Here is a 16,650-nt window from a genome sequence, read left to right on the forward strand (position 1 = left end):
CTAATTCAGAATGATTGGAAGGATGCTGTATGGTATGCAGTGGGTTTAGAAATTCACGTTTAGAATAAGTATATGTTCACTGTACAGCATCTAAAGTATTCTAATGGCAAAACTATCGCATTAGCAGTAAAGCCTTTAACAATATATCTACGCTTTTTAAGCACAAACTTCAATGCAACGTTCCCAATAGTTGGGCTACGAAAGCAAGGTCCTTCAGCGGTGGAAGCCGTCAGGCGCCAGGTAGCAGTGCGGTACTCCGACGAGCTCCACCATGCGCGTGTACAGGTCCTGAAGGACTCGCACAAGGGAAGCATCGCACCTCCAAGGATTGCCTGCACAGAAAAGATTACAAACAGACGGCTAGTAACTTTCCACCCTGTTCAACCGAAAAGGTACTGTTTAGCGAGAAACTCACAATCCAGCCAGAAGCAAGAAACGGCACTCCCACGAGCTTTGCCTATAGGCCGTGAGCGCGACCACGGGCGGCGCTGCGAAGCGCGTCTTCGTTACGTCGGCTTAGGGTTTGTCACATTTGTCGTCTGCTTCACATGGGTTCGCTCTCCCGGCTGATATTTGCGCGCGGTTTACTTTTGATGCTTATCCGCACCGGATTTTGCGTATGCGAAAGGTTTTACCACAATAAAATAAAAATCGCGTACAATTTTTTATACCACTCCTGAAGAAACAACATTGCCGGCGTACCCCATTCGTGCGAAGCCGGTCCTGCGCGGAACGCGCATTGTCGGAGCTAGGCGTTGGCGTCTGTATTTAGCAGTATTTCGAACAAGCGAACAGCGAGATTCTAATAACCGACAAGGGCAAAAATGCACGACCGAAACAAATTTCAGGCCTTCGGGGCTGTTGGCTTTGGCCGAAGGCATTACAATTCCCGGTCATCGTATGTAAGCTAAAACAGTTTTTGCAACCTTTCCGAGACCTCGAAAGTGTTCTATCACATCACTTTACGTTGTCATGGCATGCAAGTATGCCGACATGCAATATGGGGTGGAAAAATGCAGTTTCAGTTCCAAATCTACTAGTGTGTGTATAGGCGCGTGCTGGTTTTATGCAGGGCTTCTAAACATTATGGAGGCTTATTGAGCAAAACGAGTCAGTGTATGGTAAAAATAGGGTAACACTATGTTTGTTCTGAACTGGAGGGATATTTGGGTAGATTTCCCACAGCCATATCTTCCCCATATTCAGATATGCGTTATAGCAAAACTGCACTCAAGAAGAGGAGTAAGATGAGGAGAAGGAGAAAATTTAACAGTAAAATTTAACTGGTTAGTGCGGGGGCTCCTGAGTCCAGGACAACAGAGTTAGAGTAATTCTCTCCGATTCATCGAACGTCATCCCGAGTAAGCCAGGATTCGTTGTTTCGGCCTGAAGGGGTTGCAAAATAATAAAGAGCTGCTTGGGCATATTCATCCTTTTCGATTCTTGTTATACTGAAAACCAGCACGTATACGATCTTTTGCGCAAATCTGCAACAAAACATCAAAAACTTTCTTACCATGCTGAAATTCTGAGAATCTGACCCGATGCATCGAAAGCCGCATAAAGCACAATTGTCCCGTGGTGCATACCGGCACCTAACGCTAGTAACGTTCACCCTTTGCCCCCAAGCGCCACCTTTGAAAGGGTAGAACAGAAAGTACAACCCCCTCACTCAGTTACAGTGCTCATAAGTCATGCTTTTCATATTACAAGCACATGCAAGCTCACACCGATTCTCAGGAAGCATTCCCGGAACGTGGACACCATCGATCACCTAGTCTAACATCATCAAACACCCAAGAAGCCAAGACCATCCGTCATCAACCGAACATCCGCGCCACCACTTGTGGGTGCCCGGCCACGCAGGAATTTCCGGAAATGAGGAAGCTCATAGGCGCCGGCGCTACGTACACCACTCGCACGCCAGGTCAGCTCAACGTCTTTAGGCGATGGTATTACCCAGACGAAACAAAAACCGCCATCAAACAGCGCCGCAAAAACTTTCTAGCCTCCGTGCTTTACACACTTTCCTTCCAAAGCCCTACCCTCGCTCCCAACAATCCCACGTAAGGAGGAGGACGAGAAATCACATTTAGTTGTTTTAAGGGAAAAGCGGAGGGAAAATGTGAGTAGGTGGTGGTCTCGCTTCAGGCGATGATCTGGTCTTCCAGCAGTCCGCGCCCGAGAGATCAGGTACTCCTGATCCTCGAGCTGGGAGCTGGTCAGCCTAAGCTCCCACTGTTCCAATGTGGACGATGGGACCAGGTTGGGATGTTTGACACCCTCCCTTTCGAGGTGATAGTTGGTGTGTGGTGCATTACACGTTGCACCGTTGTAGGGAAAAAATAGCTGCGGCTTAGCTCAGCTAAGCTTGCATATGCAAAGCAAAAGCTTGGCTTAGTCAGTTAAGTCATAGTTTCGCTCGGTTAACATTTCATGTAGCTGTATTGCCGACCACAGCGCAAAGCTATTCGGTCCGGTGCAACGCTGAGAGAAGGAGGCCCGGCGAACGCCGCTGCGAACGCTGTGCTCATTCCCAGCGAACGCGCCGTTCCTCTTCGCCGGGCGCGACACGAGTCACGTAGCCCGAGACGACCTAGCGGCGGATGCATGGGAGGCTGTAGGAGTGGCCGGCGGCCGATCAGCTGATCGGCCGCAACGGCGGTGGCGGCCGGCGCTCGTGCTGAGCAGAACGATTGAAAACGCGGCCTTGTGCGCACCGCCAAACGCGGGCCCGGTCAATCACGCGATGCGCTTCGAGGGGTGTGTCTCTGGTTAAAAGGTGAAATTGTGCTTTAGCCGCGAAACCGCTCGACGAAAGTAGTACAGCTTTGCTTTTAAACACCAGGTGAGATGTGATGTAGAATTGTTATGTTGTGGTAAGTGTAAGTTCGAACTCGGCGCCAGCTTCACGCGTTTTTGATGAAGCGCTCCCAGCTATAATCGTATAAAATGTCCATGTATGTTTTTTGAACTGAGTGGCTGGGGGGTCGCTTGGAGGAGTGCCGTCGAATACCGTTGGAAATTCCGAGTGTAAAATGTGGCGGGCCACGGCGCGAGCCGCCTCATTTCCCGGGATAGAGGCATGGCCAGTGCCCAAACAATCCATAGTCGGTAGGGTTTCGGCATGTTGTAGAAGTGTGAGCGCATGCGCACATATTCGTCCTCTTAAATAAAACCTGCACGCCTGTTGTAACTACGTGATGACCTTAATAGCATTATTTATGGTAAAACTGGCCGCAAGGGCAATGGCTGTCTCTTCTGCGACATCAGTTCCGGATGTTCTGGCAGTTGCAGCTGTGATTGCTGGTCCTTCACACCCTACCACCACTGCAACATGGGCCTGGTGGTCGATTTTTTTTCCGCCGCCTGTGTAATACCCACCCGAGTCGTCGGCAAATATCTTACTTCGGTATATTGTTCTTGCTTGTCTTCTCCAGCTTACATCGCCTGCATCCTGTTGTACATAGCGTGCCAACGAAGAAGCGCGGAAGTATGAAGGTTATAGTACGGTTTGTGTCCAGAACTGCAGAAGACAATCCAGTGCAAGCAGCAAGAAAAAAAAAGGTTGACCGCTAGGCAAATAGGATTCGAACATGAAGCTCCAGCATATGTGAATGACCACTTTTGCCTAGAATACAAGGCCCTACTAGGCATGGCGATCGCCAAAAAGAAAGAGAAAAATTAGAAATTATTGTGGCTCACTCAGTCAGAAATTCTTGCGCGGCAGGCTGAAGACGCAAGCGTCGTTGACATTGCAACCAGACATGACCTTGATAAGACTGTGTAAATTCCGCTGCGGTTCTTTCGCTGAAAATTGGTCGAAATAGGTCTATTGTGCGGTGACCAAATCGACACACTCAATCTATTTCAGTGCAACGTTAGAAGTATCAATCGAACTTACGACACGCTGGCAGCCTTGCTGACTCGGCTGAAATTTTGATGTAGTGCAATAGCTTTCTCAGAGACATGGTTGAAGGGTGGCGAGTTTGTGAACGTGCCACGCTACACGTTGCTGTCATTACCAAGGGTGGCTGATTCGATAGGCGTTGGCGTGGCGTTTTACCTATCCGACGGAACAAGCTATGAAAAATTGGATGATATAACTGAAACAAAAACAGGAGAATACGAATTACTATTTGTTGAAATGGAAAACAAATTTACTCTAGGGGTAATGTACAGGACTCCAACCCCTCGGATACAGGCGCTCTTGCTGAAACTGGAAAATACACTTCAGCGCTTTTCTGCTTTTAATATAAAGGCAATATTATGTGGCGATTTTAACATAAACATAGCTGACAGCTCTGGAACAGAATATTTAAACCTCATAGCTTCTTATGAATTTCATAACCATATTGTCGACCCAACTCGGCTAAGCCAAACTTCTTCCTCTACAATTGACCACATAGATACTACATAGATAGACCACATAGACAGTTTACCCACATAGATACCGGAACCAATAGAAGCCGGAGTTATTCCCGAAAACGTTGCGGACCACATTCCAGTGCATATTCGTGCTGCTAACTCTAAGCCACTGCCCGATAGACCGCGTGCAAATAAGATACCACGGGTAAACTTTGAAAAAAAAAACTCCAGAACTTATACAGGAAAGAGAGTTCACTCAAACCACAGCCGGCGATGTTAACTAAGCGTACAAACAGATTTCTGAAACCTTTAAAAGTAGCTGTGCTAAGGTAAACTTGAACTCTCACAGAACTTCCTATTTTACACGCCCGATCTGTCCATGGATGACCGCATAATATTTGATATAATAAAACTAAAACAACACTAGCGACAAAAAATGAGAGCATAAAGACAGTACGTACTATAAAGAACAATACAAAGTTACATGCAACCTATAACTCGCCTTAATGCGCAAACAAAAAAAAAGAAATATTACAGCACCCGCATCTTGAAATCAAACGAAAATTCAAAAGAAATATGGAACATCACTAATTCAGTTACGAAATCATCCCAGAAAAGGCGCAGCTTGCCTGATGTAGGCGTTCTTGATTGCAGTGAGGCAGCTCTTGCAGAAAAAAATTGATTCGTTTTTTGGTTAACATAAGCAGTAATATTGCGTCCAATCTTGATCAGAATGATGATATTTGTCTGTCCAGTCCTTTACAAAATATCTTTGTTTTTAAAGGAATAACTAGAGAATTGATTATTCTGGTTACCAAACAAATGACCTGGAATAAATCCGTAGAGTATGATGAGACATCTGTTACTATACTGAAGGCCAATATTGACATTTTGAGCCATCCACCACAGACAATATATAATCAGTCGTTTATGAGTGTTGTTTTCCTAGATCCATTGAAAGTTGAGAGAGTTGTTCCGATCTATAAAGGCGATGATCCCAATAACGTGGAAAATTATCGCCCAATTACAGTTCTACCAGCCATTACCATTTTATTGGTAAAATTGTTAGCTCGCAGAATGCTAGAATTTATTGAAAGATACCAAGTATTGGCATCACAGCAACATGGCTTTCCGGTAAATTTTCCTACAAGAACGCAGTTCATTCTGTAATCGAAATAGTTCACCAAGCGCTAGATAAAGGTCAGCTCACCTTAGGCATATTTCTTGACATTAAAAGTCGTTCGACTGCGTTGACCACAAAATTTTATTGAATCAGCTAGAGCGCTATGCATGACTTGGTCCAGCAAGTTCGTTCTTTAGAGATTATTTAACCAACTGTAAGCAATTTGTGGACGTTTTAGGTGAAAAGTCGACATTGAAAGACGTCATGTGCAGCTTTCCCGCTCATGGCAGTCCTTTCAACAGTGATTACTCTGCAATTTTTTAGCGAAATGAAAAGTCCTTTTGCACAGCTAATATTTGGGGTAAATACGTGCTTTGTGCACAGTTTCAAGTCCCGCACATTGCGTGACTGGGTTCCTGAGCCATGCGAACTATCCAATAGAAATGCATGGGGAGTTAGATTTGATAACAAATTACTCAAAAACATATTCAGAAACCTGAAATTTTCTTTCATCGTTGTAATCTTCACGTTGACTTCTAGCTTTATGCCAAATATCATTTTCCTAAACCGGTTTTTCTAGGTTCCTGAGAGGTTGTAATTTTGAGCGAGAAAGCTGGGTATGTTAAGTCTGGAGTCCCACAGGCTTCGGTTCTGGGTCCTAGTTTATTTTCTTTATTAGTAAATGACTACCTAACTTCCCTTACCTACGCGAAAACATTTCTGTATGCTGATGACACAGCACAATTAATCAGCTGTAACTCTGTGGCGGAACCTGAAATTTTCGCAAATGAAGATCTCGCGAGAACACTAAGGTAGTTCAACACAAAAAAAATAGTATTGAATATAAAAAGACAAAAAATTCTGATTTTTCTTCACGTCAAATGCACTTATACCACGTATGTAGCCTTAAAGTGGATGGCAGCGCGCACTTTGCCAAGTACGTACATATAAATACTTAGTTGTAACACTAGCCACATCAATGAACTTGGCACAGCACATAAAAACCATTTGCAAAACGCTACCTTTTTGGACGTTTTACCCTGATCAAAGCACGGAAAACACATCACTGAGATAACACTGAGCCAAATTTACTTGGGTATTTTTAAGTCACATTTAGCCTACTGCGTAGAGTCGCGGGGCTACACTAACACATTGTACTGCACACCTATCCACTCCTATCCTCAACTACTCACACCTATCCTCGTACTACACATATACACACCTATCCTCGTACCACCCGTCACCCACCGGTTTTTTAATGGGTAAATGCGTCCCTGGTCGAGTGCGGACCCTTTAAAGGGGAACCACGCCTCCAAAGCTGCCTTTACCCTTGCGAGGGGCCCCTGACCCTTGTCCATCTCGCGGGGATCCTGGCCATCATGCCGCGTTCCGCCATTGCCAGGGGAGAAAGAGTCTGGCGGCATGTCCTGCCACAGGCGGTTGCGAGTTGAGCTTCCACCGCGGCTGTGGAAGGCACCATGAGCATTCGGGTGCAATGCATCACATAATGTCCCTATCTCTAAAATTATTCATGACAGTCGCACCCTTCAGCAAGCGGATCATATTGCTAATGCTTTCAGTGACTATTTATCAAATCTTCCTCCAGCACGCCAATCAGTAGCAAATGTTATTATGTATAGGTCATCACATAATTTCGATCTTTTTCCTGTCATTCCCGATAAAGTTCGTGCCACATTTCTTACCCTTAAGGATACTTCAGCTGGTTTAGATAACGTACCTGTATACCACCTAAAACTCGTTGCTCATTGTGTTTCTGTTCCTCTCTCCATCATCATCAATAAGATTTTCGCACTCGGTATTTTCCCAAGCTTTTTAACGCGTGCTAAAATTATTCCTGTTCTTAAGAAAGGAGACAAGCGCCCAGTATCTAAGTACAGGCCTATTTCTATCTTTTCTTGTCGTAGTAAAGTAATCGAAAAGTTGTTTGCTAATCGAATGAATAACTATCTAAATTCAACATTCTTAGGCCCTGTCAATTTGGTTTTTGTTCTGGCAGTTCCACTAATCCCGCACTTCTGTCTTCAACCGATTTTATTAAACAATTGTTTCATTTAGGTATGTTTGTGGGCTCAGTTTTTTTAGATTTCACTAAAGCTTTTGATACTATTAATCCCGATATTCTGTTCCACAAACTTGAATTCTATGGATTAACCAGACCAGCTTTAAATTTCCTAAAGACTTTTCTTATAAACAAGGAAGGTAGTGTTTGTGTTAATAATGCGTACTCTATGACTGAACTAATTAATCAAGGTGTGCCGCACGGTTCTATTTTAGGTCCTTCACTGTTCATTGTCTATATTGTCACGAAGCCAAGGACGACGCAGTCGTCTTGAAGGAGAAACAAGTTTATTGGAGCGAATTTGTGCTCCCCTAACAACTCAAAAGAATACAGAGGCGGCGAAGCAGCCGTGAACAAAGTGACTTGCGTCGGCGAGCGTCGAGAATCGAATGCCGAGGCGTCTGCTCTGCAGGCTTTTTATCTTTCGGCGCGAGTGTTTCCGGAACCGTCGATTCACATCCAGAACATTGTAGATCACAGACGATTATTCTGGGCTAGCGACGTTAGGGTGAAACAGTTAGCTTATCTGAATGTGATAGCCCGTGCGGCATAAAAAAAATTCACAGCATATCCACGGGGTGAATTATGATGAGTGGGCGAAGCTCCTGAGGGGAAATCATCGGTAAAACCGTGACTCTTCAGTGAAAGTTCGCCCACTACATCTGTGTCCGAACGTAACGTCTAAAAGTCTTGCTTAAACCGCGCGTCGGCACCTTGGGGCTGAGCTCGCCTGGTGCGTTTTGCAGACGCCTCACGAGCTCTCACTGCATCGGGGTCTGCCTGCCGATACGCGCGCTTTCTCGCCGCTTCCCGTTCTCTGACGTTTTGGAGATCCTCTTCGCGCCGCAGCCGTGCCGCTTCACGTACGGCAGGGTCCTCGCGCCGTTGCCGTGACGCTTGGGCCTCTCGTTCTCGAACGCTGGGATCTTGGCGGCGTCGTCGCGCAGCCAGACGACAGGCTTCGGCCTCCCGCTCTCGAACGGCAGGATCTTGGCGGCGGCGTCGCGCAGCTTCACGGAGCGCTTCTGCCTCGCGGGCTCGCACATCTGCAGCCTTATCTATCGGGCGACTCCGAGCGCGCGCCAACAGCGAACGGATTTTATTACAACGCTCCCCGCCATCTAGTAAACAATCCAAGAACTAAACTAGAGGTAGCCACGCCATCTAGTAAACAATCCAAGAACTAAACTAGAGGTAGCCACGCCATCTAGTAAACAATCCAAGAACTAAACTAGAGGTGGCTACATACATACGTCGAGGATGGACAGACACACGCCTTAAGGAGCTTCGCCCCTAATAAAGAATGGAAGACGCGCTTTGCTTGGAACGCAGATAACACAGACGGGCGTGGCCCGGCAGTAATAACAAACAATAAATAAGCAAGCCCAAACATGCTTGGCGGCATTTCCCCCTCTAAGAGTGCATCGACCCGATGCTAAAATAAAAGACAGTCCTAACCAACAACAACAACAACAACAACAACAAAAAAGTCCGTCATCTTGCATAGTAAGGTTTCAAGCGAACCACGTGGACGACGTCGGGCCGCGTGCGTCGTCGTGATGTTCCGGAATCACCATCAGGGATCACCTCGTAGGTAAGTTGGCCGACACGTCGTAGAATTTGGTAGGGTCCGAAATATCGTCGCAGAAGCTTCTCACTGAGTCCGCGTCGCCGGATGGGAGTCCAAACCCAAACACGGTCTCCTGGGTGGTACTCGACGTCTCGGCGTCGGAGGTTGTAGCGCCCGGCATCCACGAGCTGCTGGCGCGTTGTACGAACTCGAGCCAGCTGGCGGGCCTCCTCCGCACGCTGAAGGTATCCTTGGATGTCGGTGTTGAGGTCGTCGGCTTCTACGTGCGGAAGCATGGCGTCGAGCATCGTAGTTGGCCGTCTTCCGTATAAAAGCTCGAACGGCGTCAGCTGCGTCGTCTCCTGGATAGCCGTGTTGTACGCAAACGTCACATACGGGAGAACTTCGTCCCAAGTCTTATGTTCAACATCAACGTACATTGACAGCATATCTGCGATTGTCTTGTTGGGACGTTCTGTTAGTCCGTTCGTTTGGGGGTGGTACGCCGTCGTTCTCCTGTGATCCGTGTTGCTGTAACGTAATATTCCTTGCATCAGCTCCGCCGTAAAGGCCGTTCCGCGGTCCGTGATTAGAACTTCCGGGGCTCCATGTCGCAGTACAACTTGCCTTATGAAGAACTTTGCGACTTCCTGTGCAGTGCCCCTCGGAAGAGCGGCGGTCTCTGCGTAGCGCGTCATGTAGTCTGTCGCCACGACAATCCACTTGTTCTGTGATTGTGACGTAGGGAACGGGTCTAGAAGGTCCATTCCATTCTGTTGAAAGGGGCTCGACGGGACGGCGATCGGTTGCACGAAGCCGGCGGGTCTTGTCGGCGGCGTTGTTCGTCGCTGGCAGTCACGGCAGCTCCGGACGTAGTGGGTGACGTCGGATGTAAGACGGGGCCAGAAGTACTTCGCCTTGATTTTTGCAATAGTGCGAGCTGTGCCGAGATGTCCGGAAGGCGGGTCGTCGTGGCACGCTTCCATAATTTTGTCGCGAAGCTCTGCAGGGATGACAAGTAGGTAATGCGTTGTCGTTCCGGGGGTGAAATTCTTCTTCACGAGGACGGAGTTTTTGAGGCTGAATGCTAGCAAGTTCCGCTTGAACGCCCTAGGCACGGCGACATTTCGTCCTTCGAGGTAGTCGATCATCACGCGCAAGTCGGGGTCGGCACTCTGCTGGGCGGCTAGGTCGCTCTCTGTAACGACTCCGAAGAGCGCGCTGTCTTCACCGGAGTCTAGTGGTGGCGGGTCGACGGGGGCGCGGGACAGGCAGTCGGCGTGGGAGTGTTTCCTGCCGGATTTGTAGACGATTGTAACGTCGACCTCTTGCAGGCGCAAGCTCCACCGCCCAAGACGGCCAGAGGGGTCCTTCAAATTGGCGAGCCAACACAGCGCATGGTGGTCTGTGACAACCTTGAATGGTCTACCATATACGTATGGGCGAAATTTTGAAATGCCCCGCACGGGGCACCTTGAGCAATCTTGGTGACGGTATTGGTGATACCGCGGACCCCGAGCCCCCATACATAAGCTGGATCCAACCGTGGTGATGTGTTTTAAGGTGAAGGGTAGAAACCTTAAACGGTGGCCGTCGGAGCCTAGGTCAAGCTCCGGCGGATGGGCTCCCTGTCTGTCTACCAGGTAGGGAGCTCCGGGACCGCTTTGACTACCAGGGTAAGGTCAAAGAAGGAAGTACCCCCTATAACGTGAAAAGAGAACGACATCCGCGTCTTAGTGCATGGGATATCAACCAACACTGCTTTATTCTCCTCTTTTCCTCGCTCGCTCGCCTCGCGCGTCTCCCCGCGTCCAGCTCCTCTTCCTCTTCCCCTGCTGCCCGATAGGTGTGCCGGTTCCCGCCAGGGAGATTCAACATATTCCCGCCCCCGCGCTGGGTGCATCGGCTTCCAAGAGGTAAAGCCGCTGGACGGCACGCCGGATTTCCTAACCGCCTGGAAGCCGCAGTCGGAAATACCTGCTTGTTCCGTCTCTTCCCGGCAATGCCTCGATGATGCGCCCGATTTTCCACATAAAAGCGTTGTCCTGCACGATGACAACGTCGCCAACTCGGAGCCGGGAGTGAACAGCTGGTAGAGTATGATGAGCAGAGCGAAGAAGCAGCAAGTACTCTTTTCTCCATCGCTTCCATAGCTGGCTGACGAATTGACTTCGTTGGTTGAATCGTCGTCTGAGGTCGTTGGCCGTGATGCTCTGCATGAGATGGTCAGTTGTCGACGGCAGACATACAAGACGTTTCCCGACGAGGAAATGCGATGGAGTTGTAGCGCCAGGGACGGAAGCGGCGTCCAGGAGGCGGCGGCGACTGCGGTGGCCGCTGCAGCCGCTGCGAGTCCGCAGTAACGTACCCGTCGCCGTCGTCACGGGCCCCTGATACACGGCGTCGCGTCGCGCGCCACGCGTAAAAGCCCCTACGCGCCGGTCGGCCGCGTAGGGGCTTCCCTGCACGGGCTCGCCGTCAGGCCCGGTAACGTTGGCCGCTTCGCGGCCCTTCTCGCCGACGACGACGTCGAACTCCACCGTTTCTCCCTCGCCGACGCTGCGCATGATCTTCTGCGGGTTGTTGCGCGTGATGGCAGTATGGTGCACAAAGATGTCCTCGTGGGTGTCGTTGCGGTTGATGAAGCCGTAGCCATTCTTGACGTTGAACCACTTCACGGTGCCCAGCACGCGCTCGGCCAGCACGGGCTTCTTCTTGCCGGGATCGCCCATCGCGGGGGTCTTGGCGCTGACGTTGGAATCGGGTCGCCCGCGCCGAGCTCTTTTAGAGTATGTTCCCTGGATGACCCAACCAAAAACTGTCTCCACGGCGCACATGCTGTCTGTTAAACGTTCGATACGTCCTGTGACCAGCTTCCAGTAATTGTCAGAGCCCACTAAGACGCTAATAGTGGGACTCTGATCCTTGCATTCTTGAGGCTCGTCCGCGATGACCAAGTTTCGGCTACGGAGTTTGAAAACTAGAGCTTGTTCCATAGGTGAACTTCTTACAGTGCATACCTCCGGAACCTCCACAGCATCGAGGGCTACTTCTTTCGACTCGAAACGACCAGTCAGCGTGACGTTCAATTTCCGGCAGGTGTACCGACGCGAACGCTGAGAGTCGCCGAACGTGAATACCGTAAGGTCCTCAACGCCGGTGGATGGAAGCTCTAGCTTGTTCGCCAAGTCGCTGCGCACAAACGTTCGCTGGCTGCCGGTGTAAAAAAGAAGGCGGACCAGGACACGGTCAGCATTGCCATATGCCCATACAGTAGCCGTTTGTAGCAAGACAGACGACGTGAAATCGTTACTAGCAGAAGCAGTCGTCACCGGCTCTTCTTGTGGAGTCGCCATTTGCCGATTCATGCTCCCAAAAGGTGCTGGTGGTACGGGGGCCCCTGAGTTAGGCCGTGTCCACACGTCGCAGAAAACCGACAAATGGCGTCGCGCACAATGGCGACACCAAAGCCATGTGGGAAGGCGGCAGCTGCGTGCGAAGTGTCCTGGCTTGCCGCATCTAAAGCAAGAACGCTTCCTTCCAAGTCTTCGTCGCTTCTCTTCTCCCGACAGCTTAGCTTGGCAATCCTCGGTTCCTTGATCTGGCGCTTCGCAGAGTGGACATGATCGCGGCTCTGACAACGATGAGCCGGTAGCCAAAGACAGGGCGGACGGAAGCTCAGGAAAGACGTTATCGCGCGCTTGCCACTCCACCGATGTCGCGTTCGAAGTGGCTCTTTTCTGCGTCACCTTGCTTTCCTCCCTGCTCTCCACCTGAATCTGCAGGAACCGCAGTACTCGTTTGACCTCTTCGCCTCGTGACCTTGGGGTGGTGGAGTCATCGGCTGCAGCCTCCTTCATGCGTTGCCTGTATAGCACTGCCAGATCCTCAGGCAGTGCGCGCATGAGGACGCGATGGAGGAGTACTGCGTACTCCGATGCAGGAACTCCCAGGCTCTCGAGGCAACTTGTCCTAAACAAGATCTGTTCATATAGGTCACGAAGCCGCGAGACCTGCGCCGAGCTTTCGATGGGGGCAATGGCGAGGAGGCTATCAATGTGGTCATCCACGAGAACATCCGTTCGGCCAAAACGATCTGTCAGCACCTTGATCGCGACCTCGTAATTGCTTTCGGTCAGGCGTATCCACTCAACTGCCCTTTTGGCGTCCCCGCTCAGGTACGTCTTCAAATACTTAAATTTTTCTATATTAGGCAGTTCCGGATGGGTGTGAATAGTCGCCTGGAAGTGCTCCCAAAAACCTTGCCACTCACGAAGCACGCCGGAGAAGACGGGAATCTGAAGCTTCGGCAAGGCAACCCTCTGAGTAGAAGAGCGGAAGCTGACGTGAGCCGGGGCTTCCTGGTCGAGTTCGCTGTTAATGCCAGCAGAAGTGCCACGTGATTGGTCGCACGATGGGAACACTCCTGGCTGGCCGACATCTGTAGGTGTGATAATCTTGGTCTTCAGCATGAACCGAAGCTTGGTGATCGCGTGGCGAATTTTGTCGTGGTACTCTAGCGCACCTGCTATCTCGTCTTCGTACCCCTGATCGTCAAGAAGTTCATCAATCTTCGCGTCCAGCTCGGTCAAGACGGCATCCTTTTCCTCGAGGTCTTCGATGGCTGCTTGTAAGTCTGAGGCGTCCGAATCGGTATCTTGTAGGAGCTCGTTGGCCGAAGCTAAAAGACGTGTAGCGGCACCGCGAAAAACACCCCGACGACGGCGCAACTTCTCCATGGTCAGCACAGACGGATGTCGGTCTTCTCCCGGGTTCTCGGCACCAGAAATCATATAACGTGAAGAGAGAACGAGATCCGCGTCTTAGTGCATGGGATCTCAACCAACACTGCTTTATTCTCCTCTTTTCCTCGCTCGCTCGCCTCGCGCGTCTCCCCGCGTCCAGCTCCTCTTCCTCTTCCCCTGCTACCCGATAGGTGTGCCGGTTCCCGCCAGGGAGATTCAACACCCCCGTCTCCCTGCTTTCTAATGTATCATATGGCATTTTCCAAACCCCCCCCCCCCCCCCCAAACGTGATCGGACCCCGAAAAGGGGCCGCACCATGGAGGAAAAAAAAGCTTAGGAGAGGCCCCCAGCTATCCCCGCGCATTGGCAAAAGTGTGGAGGAAGTCACGTGTTTTCGGCGGCCATTGGAAGTCGCGTTAGCAACGGCGTCCTAGCAACAGCCCGCCCGCCGTTCGCCAGTCATGGAGGAAAGGCAGCGCCTGCCTTGTCGTCCGATTGCGAAGATTGCTGCTTCGCTTTGCTGCGCTGTGGTCTTGCGGAACTCGAAAAGGATGCTGCGAGTTGCGACAGCTGCGCCGATGTGAATATGTCATTTAATTTCTACTTGCAAGTGCACCTTGTACCGCGCCAAGCTTTTGCTCCGGTCGCGATCACGACGCGCCTATTGAAGTGCAGATATCGTGAACGCGGCATCCCGTCGTACGCGCGGACACCCACCCGTCAGGTAGATTTTCGGGAAGTGATACAGAGTGTGCAGTACGTAGGCGACTTGCAACCGAACGATTCGCAACTCAATTTTTTGGTTATCGCCGCTGCAATATATAGTTTGCTAGGCCGGCAATGCGCGGCAGTGCCTTTGCAACTGTTACAAGGTAGATTCCCAGTTGATATAATTCCGTCGTCCTATTACCTTAGTAGGTGTCCGTCTGTTGACTGGAAGAGTGCTGGATCTGGAATCTGGATCTTTTTGTGGTCTCGCTCTGGATTTCGCTTTTCAACGCTTCATACTGCGAGGTTAGTGTATGAACGTTTTCAACTGATATCACCTTGAATTTATTGACACTGAGACAAGTTGAAACTTGGCGAAAAAAAGTTTATTGACGCCACCCACCCTCTCATTTTTTTTTACTCAATAAAACGTTTTGCCTCCTCCTCCTCCTCCTCCTCCTCCTCCTCCTTCGCAAAAAATTCTATCGAAGGCACGCGAACAACGGTAAAAACATTCCACAATTTTTTAGCGTGAAATCTGCATGAAGTACTGCTTACCTATATATATAGAACGGCCGTTTAATTGACTAGTCATCTCTGGGATTGCCAGTGAAACTGCAACGCAAACTTGGGCACTTTCCAGTCCGGTAGCCGCACGGCGTTTGCCCACTGTTTGCGGCGTTCTCCATCGCTTGGGAACCTATAAACGGCGTCGATTGCAAACAAAGGATGAATGCACACCAATGTACAGCAATACTTGTCAGCGGAACGATGCACTAACCGGTGGAAAGTGACGCCCGATTCCTTGGGTACCGATCGCGGCTTGCAGCCTGTCACCGAGCATTGCGGCATTGTTAGAGCGAGCCGCTTCGCAAACCTGCTGCGGCCACACTGAAGACGTGTAACAGTGTTACCGCGCGTTTAGGTTCACGGTCACGCGCTGCAAAACGGCCTTCTACCTGCCTATCAGCTGATTTCCGCCGGCTCGGCGCTGGCAGATGCAGACGACAAGAGAGGCGATACAGGACGGAGGAGGCGGAGAAGGTGCACCGAGAGAGAGAGGCAAAAAGAGTCCGCCAATGGCATGGAGGGCCAATGGTCCGCTTACAGGGCCAATGGTCGACTTACAGAAATGGCGTTTCCGGCTGCGCTGGGTGTGACGTCAGGGCCTCTCCTAAGCTTTTTTTTCCTCCATGGGCCGCACCGAAGTTTCGTTCCCACCTCTTGCCACAACTGTCTTGTCAACAACCGTGAATAACTATGCTCGTTTTCTCGTGATTGAGTCGGTTGACTCAGCAAGACCTGTCGCTTCCATGTCCGTATTCTTGATCTCTAAATTCCTGCAAAGCACCATAGGTGGCAAATATCAAGCTAAAAAGCTCAGGACCGGAGAAATTTTTGTAGAACTCAAGGCCGAACAACAAGCCCGCACTCTTCTTGCACAAACCCGCATCCATGATCTGGAGATCAGGGTCACGCCACCCAGGAGCCTAAACAGCTCCCAGGGTGTGACTTCTGAGACAGATCTCCTGACGGAAACAGAAGCCGACCTTCTCGAAGGTTTAAAGGATCAGGGCGTCACAGCTGTGCGGCACATCACGATGCGCAGGGATGACAAGATAATCCCCACCAAACACATCATCCTGACCTTTGACCGCTCGGCACTGTCGAGACACAGCCCGCATGCGCGAAGCGCCGGCGCAAGCCAGAAAGGAATCGTACAGCCGCGCTGAAGGTTACGAACGAAAGACCCCCCAGTTTATTCCGATGGCTGATAATGTACACTCTCAAACATCACGTGACATACAGCTTGGCGGACGCAGCTTGCGCCCGCTATCTGTTGTGGCGGAACACTTCGAACACCGGCGGGTGATAACAGCACATCCCCTTTTCAAAGACAACAGCTACACATCCTCGTGCACCATCGAGGTAAAGAACATACATTATACAAACAAAAACAATTCCACCAAAACAACAACACCGCAGAGAACTACTCATCAATACCCAGCCTTATGGGCTTCTTCACCACTCTACCGTATCTCGTTAATGTGCGTG

At 50.1% G+C, this 16,650-nt stretch overlaps 1 pseudogene; it reads right to left on the reverse strand.

Moving 5' to 3' along the window:
• Positions 1-213: 213 nt before the first annotated feature.
• Positions 214-12,001, reverse strand: LOC144155835 (Y-box-binding protein 3 pseudogene; annotated as a pseudogene).
• Between the last annotated feature and the right edge of the window lie 4,649 nt (positions 12,002-16,650).

The sequence above is a fragment of the Haemaphysalis longicornis genome, unplaced genomic scaffold, assembly GCF_048455015.1.
Source record: "Haemaphysalis longicornis isolate Haplotype H1 unplaced genomic scaffold, Haemaphysalis longicornis Haplotype H1 scaffold_1, whole genome shotgun sequence".
NCBI lineage: Eukaryota > Metazoa > Arthropoda > Arachnida > Ixodida > Ixodidae > Haemaphysalis > Haemaphysalis longicornis.